This window comes from Arachis duranensis, chromosome 5, assembly GCF_000817695.3.
Source record: "Arachis duranensis cultivar V14167 chromosome 5, aradu.V14167.gnm2.J7QH, whole genome shotgun sequence".
In the NCBI taxonomy this organism is placed as follows: Eukaryota; Viridiplantae; Streptophyta; class Magnoliopsida; order Fabales; family Fabaceae; genus Arachis; species Arachis duranensis.
The window spans coordinates 94,044,864-94,057,221 of record NC_029776.3 but is presented as its reverse complement, the minus strand read 5'-3'; positions in this window follow the sequence as shown (position 1 = coordinate 94,057,221).

The following is a 12,358-nucleotide window of genomic DNA, read 5'->3' as shown; positions in this document are numbered from 1 at the left end:
GAAGCTTGAAATCTTTCGGAATTTTGGTTTTCATAATTTCTCTGGTGAATGGATCTTGATCTTTCTGAGAGCTATCCTCTGTGGATGGTCGAGTAGCTTTAGTTTTGAGATCAGCTTCGAGTTTTATAAGCTTATCTTCTAATTCTCGACGCCGCCTTATCTCCCGGCATAGATCTTCTTCTTTTTCACGTCGATGTTGGGCTTCTTTCTCAAGTTGCTCCAATCGATTTTGAAGTGCTTCTATTACTCCTGGATTTGATGAATTTTTGTCTCCGTTGGTTTCTGGAATATTTTTGAGTATTGTGTCCGCGTTTTTATGCGGCGTTCTGTCTTCCAAACCTGAATCGTGGTCGTTGTCATGGTCATCCGCCATGTTAATGGGATGACTTCCAGGTTCCCCGGAAATGGCGCCAATGTTCCGAGGGTTACCTGAAACTGTAGGTCGATCTCGGATGAGATCTTCTGTGTTGGTCGGAGCCGACGTGTCCGGCAGGTGCACGGCGGCCGGAGCTGGTGTGTCCGACTTGTTGGACTTGGTGGTGGTGCTGATCCTTCATCCCCGGAGGGTGGGGGTACCTGCAAGGGACTCCGATGCTTAGGTTAGCAAGGGTATTAAGCAGGTATTGAGTAGAATCAGAGTATGAGTTATACCTGGGTGCTCCAGTGTATTTATAATGGTGAAATATGGCCTCCTGTGGATAAGATAAGTTAGTTATCTTATCTTATCTTTATCTTATCTTTAAGTGAGGTCATCTTTAAGGGAACTACCTTCATCTCTATGGGCTTGGGCTGCTTTGGATTTGGGATGTGTTCCTCTATTTGGGCCCTTTGTTTGGGCTTTCCTGTGTCTTGGCCGAACTCTTTGAGAAGAGGTCGGGTTATCTTGACCTGAAGAGGTCGGTCGCTTTGTCTGTAGAACATCCCGGGTCGGACAACTCGACCCAGGGTATGAACAGTTTGGTAGTGGTAGATGATTACTCTAGATTTGGTTGGGTACTTTTTCTTGCTCATAAAAATGATGCTTTCCATGCTTTTTCAACCCTTTGCAAGAAAATTCAAAATGAAAAAGATTTAAAAGTGGCCTATTTGAGAAGTGATCACGGAAAAGAATTTGAAAACCAAGACTTTGAAAAATTCTATGATGACTTTAAAATTACTCATAATTTTTCATGCCCTAGAACCCCTCAACAAAATGGGGTTGTTTAAAGAAGGAATAGAAGCCTTCAAGAAATGACTAGGGCTATGTTATGTGAGAATGAGGTTCCTAAATTTCTATGGGTTGAAGCTGTAAATACAGCATGCTATATTTTGAATAGGACAATTCTTAGAAAAGGGTTGAAAAGAACTCCTTATGAGCTATGGAAAGGAACCCCTCCAAATCTTAAGTACTTTCATGTTTTTGGATGCAAATGTTTTGTGCTTAACAACAAAGAAAATCTTGGCAAGTTTGATCTAAAATCTTATGAAGGAATGTTTGTTGGATACTCTACCACTAGCAAAGCCTATAGGATTTATCTCAGGAACATAGAACCATAGAGGAGTCCATACATGTTACTTTTTGTGATTCTAATTCAATTCCCAGTACTGTGATAGATAATGATTCGGATTGTGAAGAAGCAGGAATAAGTAAAGAAAATTCCAAGTCTGCCCAAATTGAAGAATCTGCCAGTCCAGATTTGTCTCGTCAGATTGGAGGAGACATTTCCATTTTGTCTCCTGAGCTAGCACGAGAAACTGAGACAGTGAGACCAACAGAAACTCATCAAAGCTCAACATCACAAAGGAAGCCTAGAGAATAGAAGTCCATGAGGGGTTATCCTCATGACTTCATCATTGGTGATCACTCTCAAGGAGTGACAACAAGATCCTCAACCAAAAGATAATCCGAATCAAGCAACTTTGCACTCTTGTCACAAATGGAGCCCAACAATGTCAAACAAGCTCTTAAAGATCCATCATGGGTGAAAGCCATGCAAGAAGAGCTTGCTCAATTCGACAAGAATGAGGTTTGGACACTAGTACCTCATCCGGATGGTAAGAAAGTTATGGGTACTAAGTGAGTGTTTAAAAATAAACTTGGTGAGGATGGACAAGTTGTTCGTAACAAGGCTAGATTAGTGGCCCAAGGTTACGATCAAGAAGAGGGTATAGATTTTGATGAGTCTTTTGCTCCGGTAGCTAGAATGGAAGCAATTAGGTTGCATCTTGCCTATACTGCCCATAAGGGTTTCAAAATGTTTCAAATGGATGTTAAATATTCTTTTCTTAATGGCTTTATTGATAGAGAAGTGTATGTGGCACAAACCCCCAGTTTTGAACATAAAGATTTTTCAAATCATGGTTTTAAACTTTCAAAGGCTCTTTATGGCCTTAGGCAAGCTCTAAGAGCTTGGTATGAAAGGCTTAGTGCCTTCCTATTAGAAAATCAATTTCAAAGGGGTACCACTGACAAAACTTTATTCATTAAAGCATCTAATGATGATATACTTCTAGTTCAAGTTTATGTGGATGATATTGTGTTTGGATCGGCCAATGAATCCTTATGTGAAGAGTTTGGAAAACTCATGACTAGTGAGTTTGAAATGAGTTTAATGGGAGAGCTAACTTTCTTTCTTGGCCTTCAAATTAAACAAACTCCTAGTGGTACTTTTATTCACCAAGGAAAGTATGCTAAAGAATTAATCAAGAAATTTGGCCTAGAAAATTCCAAACCAATGGGAACACCAATGCATCTAAACACTAAGCTTGAAAAAGATGATAATGGGAAAGATGTGGATGAAACAAGGTATAGAGGTATGATAGGATCACTCATGTATCTTACATCCTCTAGACCGGACATTGTTCAAAGTGTGGGTGTATGCTTAAGGTTTCAATCTCATCCAAAGGAATCCCATCTTTCGGCCGTGAAGTGCATCATTAGATATATTAAGGGAACTAGTGATTATGGCTTATGGTATCCAAAATCTGATGATTTTTGTGCAGTAGGGTTTTGTGATGCAGATTATGCTGGAGATAGAGTGGATAGAAGGAGCACCTCCGGCATGTGTTGCTTCCTTGGAAGCTCACTCAACATGTGGTCAAGCAAAAAATAAGTCACAGTAGCTCTATCCACAGCTGAAGCTGAATACATATCCGCTTCTGCATGTTGTTCACAATTAATATGGTTAAAAACGCAGTTGGAAGATTACAAATTAAAGATCAACAGTATACCATTAATTTGTGATAACATGAGTGCTATAAATATTTCAAAAATTCTGTTTTGCACTCAAGAACAAAGCACATTGAGATCAAATATCATTTTATTAGAGAACATGTGTAAAAGGGTACTATTGATATTCAATTTGTAAAATCTGAAGATCAACTTGCTGAAATTTTTACAAAACCCCTCTGTGAAGACAGATTCTGTTGATTAAGAAAAAGCTTGGGAATGATTGATCTTGTTTCTGTTGAAAATTTGTGAAATTTTGATTCTGCTCAGTTTTGTCTCGTAGGAATGAACGAGAAAAAAATAAAAGCATGTTGGAGATGCTGTGATCAAGGGGAGGCTGCGCAGATTTTATTTTTAGTGGGCCATACCAAATCTCTTTGACCCCATCATGATCATTTTGTTAGTTCATCACTGTTTAAAAATCAAAATCTTTTTTGTGGTCTTATCAAATCTAGTTGAAAGTGGTATGTGGTCAAATCAAATCTTTCCTTTCAACTAATCCCTTGATTTAAGGAAACCACTTTTTCAAATTCTTGAAAACCTCCTGGTTAATAACCGCGCTCATGATGGTCATTAACTTCCCCCACCACCTCTCTCAAATCAGCATTTAATGCCTCATCCCCATTCATATTCTTCACATAATGAAAAAGAAAACTGCACCAAGAAAAAGTGAAAGAATTCAGCTATCTCAAAAACCCTCAACTCCTCAAACTCACACTCACATCCATATTCACTCCACTTTTTCATCTTCTCCCTCACCTTGCACCAAGGAACCCGAATCCATGAGGCGCAAGGTAATAGCGCAGAAATCATCTGGAAGGAGGAAAAGTGAAAAGAACAAGGAACCCAGCGTTGATCAAGAGGAAGAATCGCACACCTCACCGATTCCATCACTGCCACCTTCTCCACCAACGAAAGCCACTCCCGGAAAGAGTTCTCAGAAGACCAAAGGTTTCGTGTTGCATGAGACAAGAGAACCCACAAACCTTGAATCATTAGAATTCAAGAACAAATTTCACAAGCCACACTCCTACTATGATCCATCAAGATTCTCTACATGTGCATTCTATGAATTCCACCAAGAAGTCTTGGAAAAGAGGCATCTGTGTCTCTCATACTTGGTGAACCTTGATTCTCTGACTGCCAAAGGGATCAATCTGCATCCTCTGTTTGAAAATCTCAAATGGTCCTCACTGCTTCTCATTCACAAAATGGTTTATCCAGGGTTGGTAAGGCAGTTTTATGCTAATCTGCGACTGATTGATGGTAGTCTTCACTCATATGTGAAGCGTGTGCACATCACCCTGAACGCTGAGACCATCGGCGCTGCACTTGGTTACACAGATGAAGGACCGAGAGTTTACATATCTGAAAAATGGGACTCACATGTTGGGTTTACATATAAGCAGGTTCTTCCTCATATCTGTGCAAATATGTCCGGACTAGACGGAACAGTTCCTACTCGCAAAGCCCTTGGACCAACCAACTCACTACTGCACCGAATCATAACTCATATCTTGATTCCGCAGAGTGGTTCTCACAACAGGGTAATAATATCTGATTCTCTCATCTTATTTGCTCTTGTTACTTCATCTCCTATATCATTTGCCTACCTTATGATTAGACATATGTGGGAGTCTGTAAAAAGTACCAAGAAGGCTAATTTATCTTATGGAATGTTTCTCACGTGTATTTTTGAGTACTTTAAGGTATATTTCACAAATGAGGATGTAGAGAACAAAATCTCTATGATCAAGGGAGGCGGAGCTGCTAAAGAAACCAAGGGTAAGAAATCAATGCCAACGGATAGCAACTTTGAAAGTCAGCCTGAATCCTCCAAAGCAACCGAATCAATGAGAGAAATTCTCACCAAATTCTCCAATATGTCTGAGCTAATGGTACAATCTCATAGGGCGGCTCGTAAGCTAGCCTATGAGAATAAAAGGGCTTGGGGGAGATGTAAAGATAGAGTGGGTCTAATGCTGGAAAACTTGGAGAAGGATCTGGGCATTGGTAGCGAAGAAGGCGCTGAGGATTCTGATTTTAATCTTTCTGATGATTAATTTTTATTCTCTTTGATATTGGCACTCTTAGGCTCAATTTGATACTCTGTTTTGTTAGGATGGATACTGTTAGTACCATAACCTTGTGATACTTTGTTGAAACTTCTGGGGTTATATTTTGCATACTCTGTTTCTTTTGTAAAGATCTGTTTGCAGGTGTCTCTTTGATGACAAAAGGGGGAGAATAAAGGCTGAAAAAAATTGAATATGGAAAACAGAGGATGAAATTCTCTTTGAGAGTTCATGATCACCTCTGTCAATGATTGATAATGCATGCTAATAATGCATTTGGTTCATGATGTTTTGATAATACATTCAGGTTTATCTCGATTGCTGCCATTATTTGATGTTTATCTTGGTAAAATGTGTGTTTACTGTGTTTATAATAATACATTTGACTTACCTTGATAAAATGATTTATGTTGGATTTATTTTTGGCAGATCATTTAGTTCTTAGTGGTGAAAGTTGCTGTGTTTAGGAAGATTATATCATGATTGAAAAATATTTTTCCTACCAAGATTGCTCTGATTTATTGGAAAATATTTTTTAACCAATTTGAACAACAAGTCTTTCTTCAAAAACAAATTTTGTTTGATTAAGTTGTAATTGAGCAGAAAATCAAATTTATGATAACAAATGAGTTTTGTATATCATTCAAATCTGCTCATAAATCAAGCATTTAGCATCATGTAATGAATATGCTAAATAACATTGTTACTTGAAGCTTGATTAAAATGTTACAGGTTAGTACTTCCCTTGGTAAAAATGACATATACTAAGAGGGAGCCTTGTGACAATTTGAAAGGGGGAGAAATTCAAAATTCAAAGGGAGTATTCTTTACTCAATCTTAAATTTCTTTCCATTTCAATTTTAATAATGTTTGTCATCAAGGGGGAGATTGATGAGTTTGGAAAACTCTAAATTAATATTTGTGATGACTAAACATTATTAATATAATTAATTGCAAAATTAATTTTGGATTAAATGGTGATTAAAATAATTTTGCAATGCAGGTTTATATTTGGGCCGAAACAAAAGAAATTGACAAGCCCAAGTGTGTTACTATTAGCTCATCCTTGAAACAAAATGTCCAAATTAATTTGTGGCTGAAGCTAGTTGTTATTATGGGCCAAATTGATTTTATTATTGTTACAAGCCCAAGATCTATGCTAAGTGATCCAATGCTTGATCCAAAAATCCATCAGGAAAGCAAATGTTATCATTTGCCTTGTGCCTTCGAACGGATTCCATTTTTCACTTTGGGATGGATTTCAAATTTAAATTTGCTAGCATTGGAAACATAAATGAGAGAGAGAGAGAGAGAGAGAGAGAGAGTATGAGTGACATGATTGATTTGATTAATGTAGCACGCCACTCAAGCAAGGGAAGTAAAAGCAATCCCATTAATTTGTTTCATTTCAATTAATTGCTTTTACTTTAACTCTACATTCTCTCTCATCTTTTCTTCTTCTCTTTCGGTCTTTACCTAGCAACCATGGAAGCTACACCTACTCACCGAAAAAAAGATGGAGCAAGTCTCAAGACCATCATGATGATGGCAAGAAAACATAACAAAATAAAAGTATGCTATAGCTGAGATTTTCACCAAAAATGGTAAGATTTGGTGAGCTAATCTCGAGCTCTTCATACCCAAAAAGAAAGAAGGAGATTCGGCCTACAAGGAGGAGATCTTTGGAGGCATGGCTTGTCTCTGATTCTGCTCAACCACCACAGGAAATAGCTAGAGTGGTGAAGTGATGGAAGAGGCAGAGATTGGAGCAGATGAAGTCATCATCATCATGAAGCATCAAGGGCCAGAAATCCATCTTGGAGAGCAAGCCAAGGATGGAGCGCTCGGATTGATGAAAAGTGATGACCAAGGAAGAACGAGAGGTATTTGCATGTTGAGTTTTGCATGGGTTACCTCTTCTCTCTCTCTGGCCGAACCGGTTATGTGTGAAGAAAAAGAAGTTAAGCTTGGTTTTTGTTTCCACTGTGGAGGCTTCTCCCTTCTATAAAAAGGGTGAACAGTCACGGTTTGATTCAAGGAGAAAGTGTGAGAGTGCAGGGCACAGAGTTCTCAGAGCTACCTGAACTAACAGATTTTCTTCCCCTTCAATGTATTCTATTTTGTGTTTTTCTGTTTAATTTTGTCATGTCTTGAGTCTCATGGAAAAAGGCAAAAAGTGAGATTTGTATGAAAAAGCCATAAAGCAGAAAAAGGAAGAGAGTGCAAAATTAAAAGAAAAAGCCATAGATGTCCTTAGAGTTCTTTTGTTCATCTATGTTGTGTTTCATGATTCTGTGGGAATTCCCTTGTAAGTTGGGTTAGCACTTTACAGTTTGTAATCAGGATGATTATAGTGAAATTCCATCATTGTTGTGATGGAGACTGGAAGTAGGCTGCATTGCACTTAGCAGCTGAACCATGATATATCTGGGTGTAATTTTCTCTCTCTACTACTCCATTTCTGTTTCTGCTACACAGGAGCTAAAACAAAAAATGTCTCGTGCCAAGCGACGTGACAAAAATAAAAGTCTCGTGGCTAGGGACGAGACAAAAATAGAAAAATCTCCTCAAAGACCAGAAAGTGTAATCAAGCGAAAAAGGGGGCTAAGATTCAACCCTCCTTCTCTTAGCCACTAAAACCATCACACCTGAATTCCGCTTCTATTAAAGACCTACTCACTATAACACCCTATCACAAAGAGCTTTATGCTATAGTCGTAAAATAAAGGTGGTGAGACGCTATGATGTCTAAAAGCAAATACATACATATACATATATATTCAAAGGATATTTTAACTAGGAGTCTCGAAAGAAAAAATAGGTAAAACCAAAAACCGCATTGTACTTGAAAACGATAAAGGTAGAAAGCTTGGTATAGAAAAAAACCAAAGAGACATAATATACAAATAGAATGAAAATAATTATATATATCAAACTCTAGTCTCGACCTACGAAGCAAAGGCTGACTAAAAATATACATGTACAACCTCAAACGACTAACAATAGTAAACATAAGTACAAAGAATAGTACAAACATAGAGATGATGTAAAATCACACAAACCCAATAGATAATTCTAAACTCCAAACAATCAAGATCTAAGCCTAAGGTTATACTTAGGGACTCCACACAGATCGGATCGGATATTACCTAAAATTTCAATCCGCACTGCTCCTATCGGATCGGATCGGATACGAAATCTGTATTTTTCATGTCGGATCGGATATCGACTATATCCGTATAATTCAAAAAATTGATTTAAGGCCCTATTTGGCTATTTTTCAAAAAAATGTCTAGAAAATCTATTTTTTCACCTATTTGTGCCTATTTACTACTAAAATATTATCAATAAAAGTTCTCTTGAATAACAAAAAAAAATAATAATACAAGATCTAAGTTTAATTGTTCTAAGTTAAAGTACAACATAAAAAATTAAAAGCAATATATCATAAAATTCATGACAACACACTAAAATTCATAGCACAACACTTGGTGAAACTAGGCTATTTATATGATGTGCGGATATGCTTATTTGTGGATCGGATCCGCGGATATCATTGTCAAATCCTCTATCTGATCCTATCATATGCGGATTAGATCTAATCCGATCTGATGGCTCTACGGATTGGATAATATCCTCAAAATTCGGATCGGATACGGATAATTATCCGATCCATGTGCAACCCTAGTTATACTAAACCAAAACAGGATAATGTAAACTAAACCCTTCACTAACTAATGATCCATCAACCCAAGTTCCTTTAACGCTCATCTCAGCCTGTCTCTTTTCAATCCAATACCACAGTATTTCAATATTGATTTCAGTAGAAGCAAACACAATTAATAGGATGCAAACACAAGCAAAACACTTATAACATATACAACAATTAAAAACTAAACAGAGATATACACATAGGCAAACCAAAACAATGTATATTGTATACTAAAACAATTTCACATGAATGCATATGATGCATGTCTGTCCTAATGGCCATGAGCTCACATGTCAGTTATACTTCAGAATCAGACACATCCGGTAGCTAACCCGGACATTGTCTTTCTTGTGCATTGTAGAATATAGTACCCGACACACTCTCGGGATATAGTGTTGTCACACTCTCGGGATATAATGCCCGCCACATTACTACACCAAGAGAACCCACGAGCAAGCGGGATTAACCACCATCCTTAATCTGGTATAACTTGGCTCAGTATGCAAGTGAGATTTACCACCGTCCTCGCCACGTCCTTGTCAAAAGTAATCATCAGTTCAATACGCAAGCGGGAATAACACCGGTCCTTGCCAGCACAAGTATTCACATCTTATTCAGTTCACCGCAAAGTCTTTAATCAGCAAGTACATTAGCCACAAGCCTTCATCAATATTCATTAACTTTGATCCACAATTTCATCAAAAATATCAATTTAATCTAATCCATATGTTCACACTCATTTCAGGACCTAGAACTAGCTATCCAACCTTAAACATGGGTTATAGAAGTGAAAAAGCAAATTGGATAGGCAAAAATAGTTAAAAATAACACTTCGTGAAAAACAGAATAGTCGTGTGTATGCATACGTCGTGTGTATGCATGCCTAGTGCGTACGCATGAGCTCCCTTTTTGTGCGTTCGCGCAGAACTCGCGTGAAAAAGATTCAATTTTGGAATGCAAGTTGTGCGTATGCTTGGGTCGTGCGTACGCATGACTTAGCTTTTGTGCATACACATGGTATACGCATAACAATTTCAATTCCGTAACACCCCCTCATACGTATGCATACGCACGACCTCAATTTTCTGCAACTTTTGTAAATTCAGTTTTTAACTACAAACTTCAAACGCCCATAACTTTTTTGTTAAAAATTATTTTTCGTCCGTTTTTCGAAAGTCATAAACTAAACAGACCCAATTTTTATTTAAGGCAATTTTACAAAATTGAAGATCCGAGAGCTAAGTTGTGACCCATCAAAATTAGTTAAAAATTTATTTTTACCAAAATTTCACAACTGCTCAATTTCCTCAATTCTCAATCCAACTCAATTCCAAACTAAACCACAACCTTTACTAAATATACTCAATCATGCACTTATCAATTCTCTACCCCTTTCTGACCATTTCAACACCAAATCAACCAATCAAACATTTGACGCACACACACTCATACAACCATAAATCCATTCACATCAATAATACATAGCACTCACATATCCAAGTTCATAATCAACCAAGAATTAATAACCATCTCACACCACTTACCTCCATTTATCATATAGGGGACTCCTCACTCTATCACGGCCTCAAACCCAATATCCACATCAATTATTATTATAATAAGCAAAATCACAACCTCATATTCAATTCCATTCAAATAATCACATTTTTCATATCAAGCATTCAATTCACAAAATCACACTAACACATAACCCATTATCAACATACATCATTCCATTCAATCCTATTCTCGGATAATTAACTTAGGCATTCATATAACTTTACATAATGCCTACCAAAACTAAAACTCGTACCTTAATGTCGGCGATTTTTTCCAACTTTGAATTTTTCTCACCAAATTGGAACCAAACTCCAACCAAAGCCTCCAAATTTGATCAATCCTCCACCAAATCACAAGCTTTGCACCAATCCATACCAAAATTAATTCCAAACAAGGCAAGTTAGTCAATAAAATCTAGTCACAACAATAATTTAATATTCACACTAGGGTTTTTATTCAAAATTATAGATAATAAAGAGATTGAACTTTCTTACCTTGTACCACTCAATCTCGAGTCAAAATCCTGCTTGAGATTGTACTTGAGTTTTTCCTAAAGTATCAAAATCACAATATCTTAACACTCATTTAACCAAAAACGTGAAATTGAAAGAAAAGGAGAAATGGGCAAAGTGTTCTAGGTTCTTTACCAAAATGTTCAAATAGAAATGAAGAGGATTTTGAGACGAATATGTGGTCATAAACAACTCTTCAATCGAAACTTCAAATTAAAAGTTATGAAAGTTTTTGCGATGAAGTGAATAGTGTTGTGTTAGGCATTCATTCTTCCCTCTCCTCTCTCTTCTTGTGGTGAGGGTGTGAAATGAAAGGAAAGATTGATGCTGAAATGGCTAAATAAGGGGTAGTTATGTTTGGATTTAAGCTCAAATGTGGTCCAAATTCTATTTTTACGTGTTTGGTCTAATTTTAGACTAAAATATTTAAAATAAGTATTTTAATTTATATTCTAAATATTTTAATTGTTTCAAATTATAAATTTTAATTTTTTAATCTTTTTGGCTCATAATTAATTTATTAATTATGATTTAACCAAATTTTACACTCACAGCCACTTGCTTCCTTCTAGACCACATAACTAAATTGTAGCCTAAGTAAATACAATATTCACTTGTTAACCTTCTATCATCAAGGTTATTTGCCCAATCAGAATCTACATATGCTATTAAAGTAAAATAAGTACTCTTCGAAAAACATAATCCATGACTAGTAACATCTGATAGGTATCTTAAAATTCTTTTCACAACCACCCAATGTTGCTAAAGAGGGCGATGCATAAATTGGCTAACACGGCTAACTGCAAAAGAGATCTCAGAATGTGTTAATGTAGCATATTGTAGTCTCATAATAGACCTATAGAAAGTGGCATCTTCAAATAAATCTGAGCCTTGTGAGGTCAATTTAAGAGTAAATAACATAGGTATAGGCATGGACTTGCTGTGCAGCATACCAGCTCTACTTAACAGGTTCTTAATATATTTTTGTTGTGAAATATGGATGCTTGAATCAGACAATCTATTAAACTCAAGCCTAAGAAAAAAAAATTCATGAAAATAAAACTATATGTAATTATATAAAGATTATATAATAATTATACAAAAATATTAATTATAATTATATAATTTTCATGTCATTCCACAATTTTTTATTTTTGTAGAAATATATTTTTATTTATATTTAAAAATTTAAAATAATGTTTATTTTCTATTTCTATTTTTTAAGTGAATAAATAAAAAAATATTTTTTTATAAGTGTGAAAAAATAAAAAATAATATTTTTATGGATTGT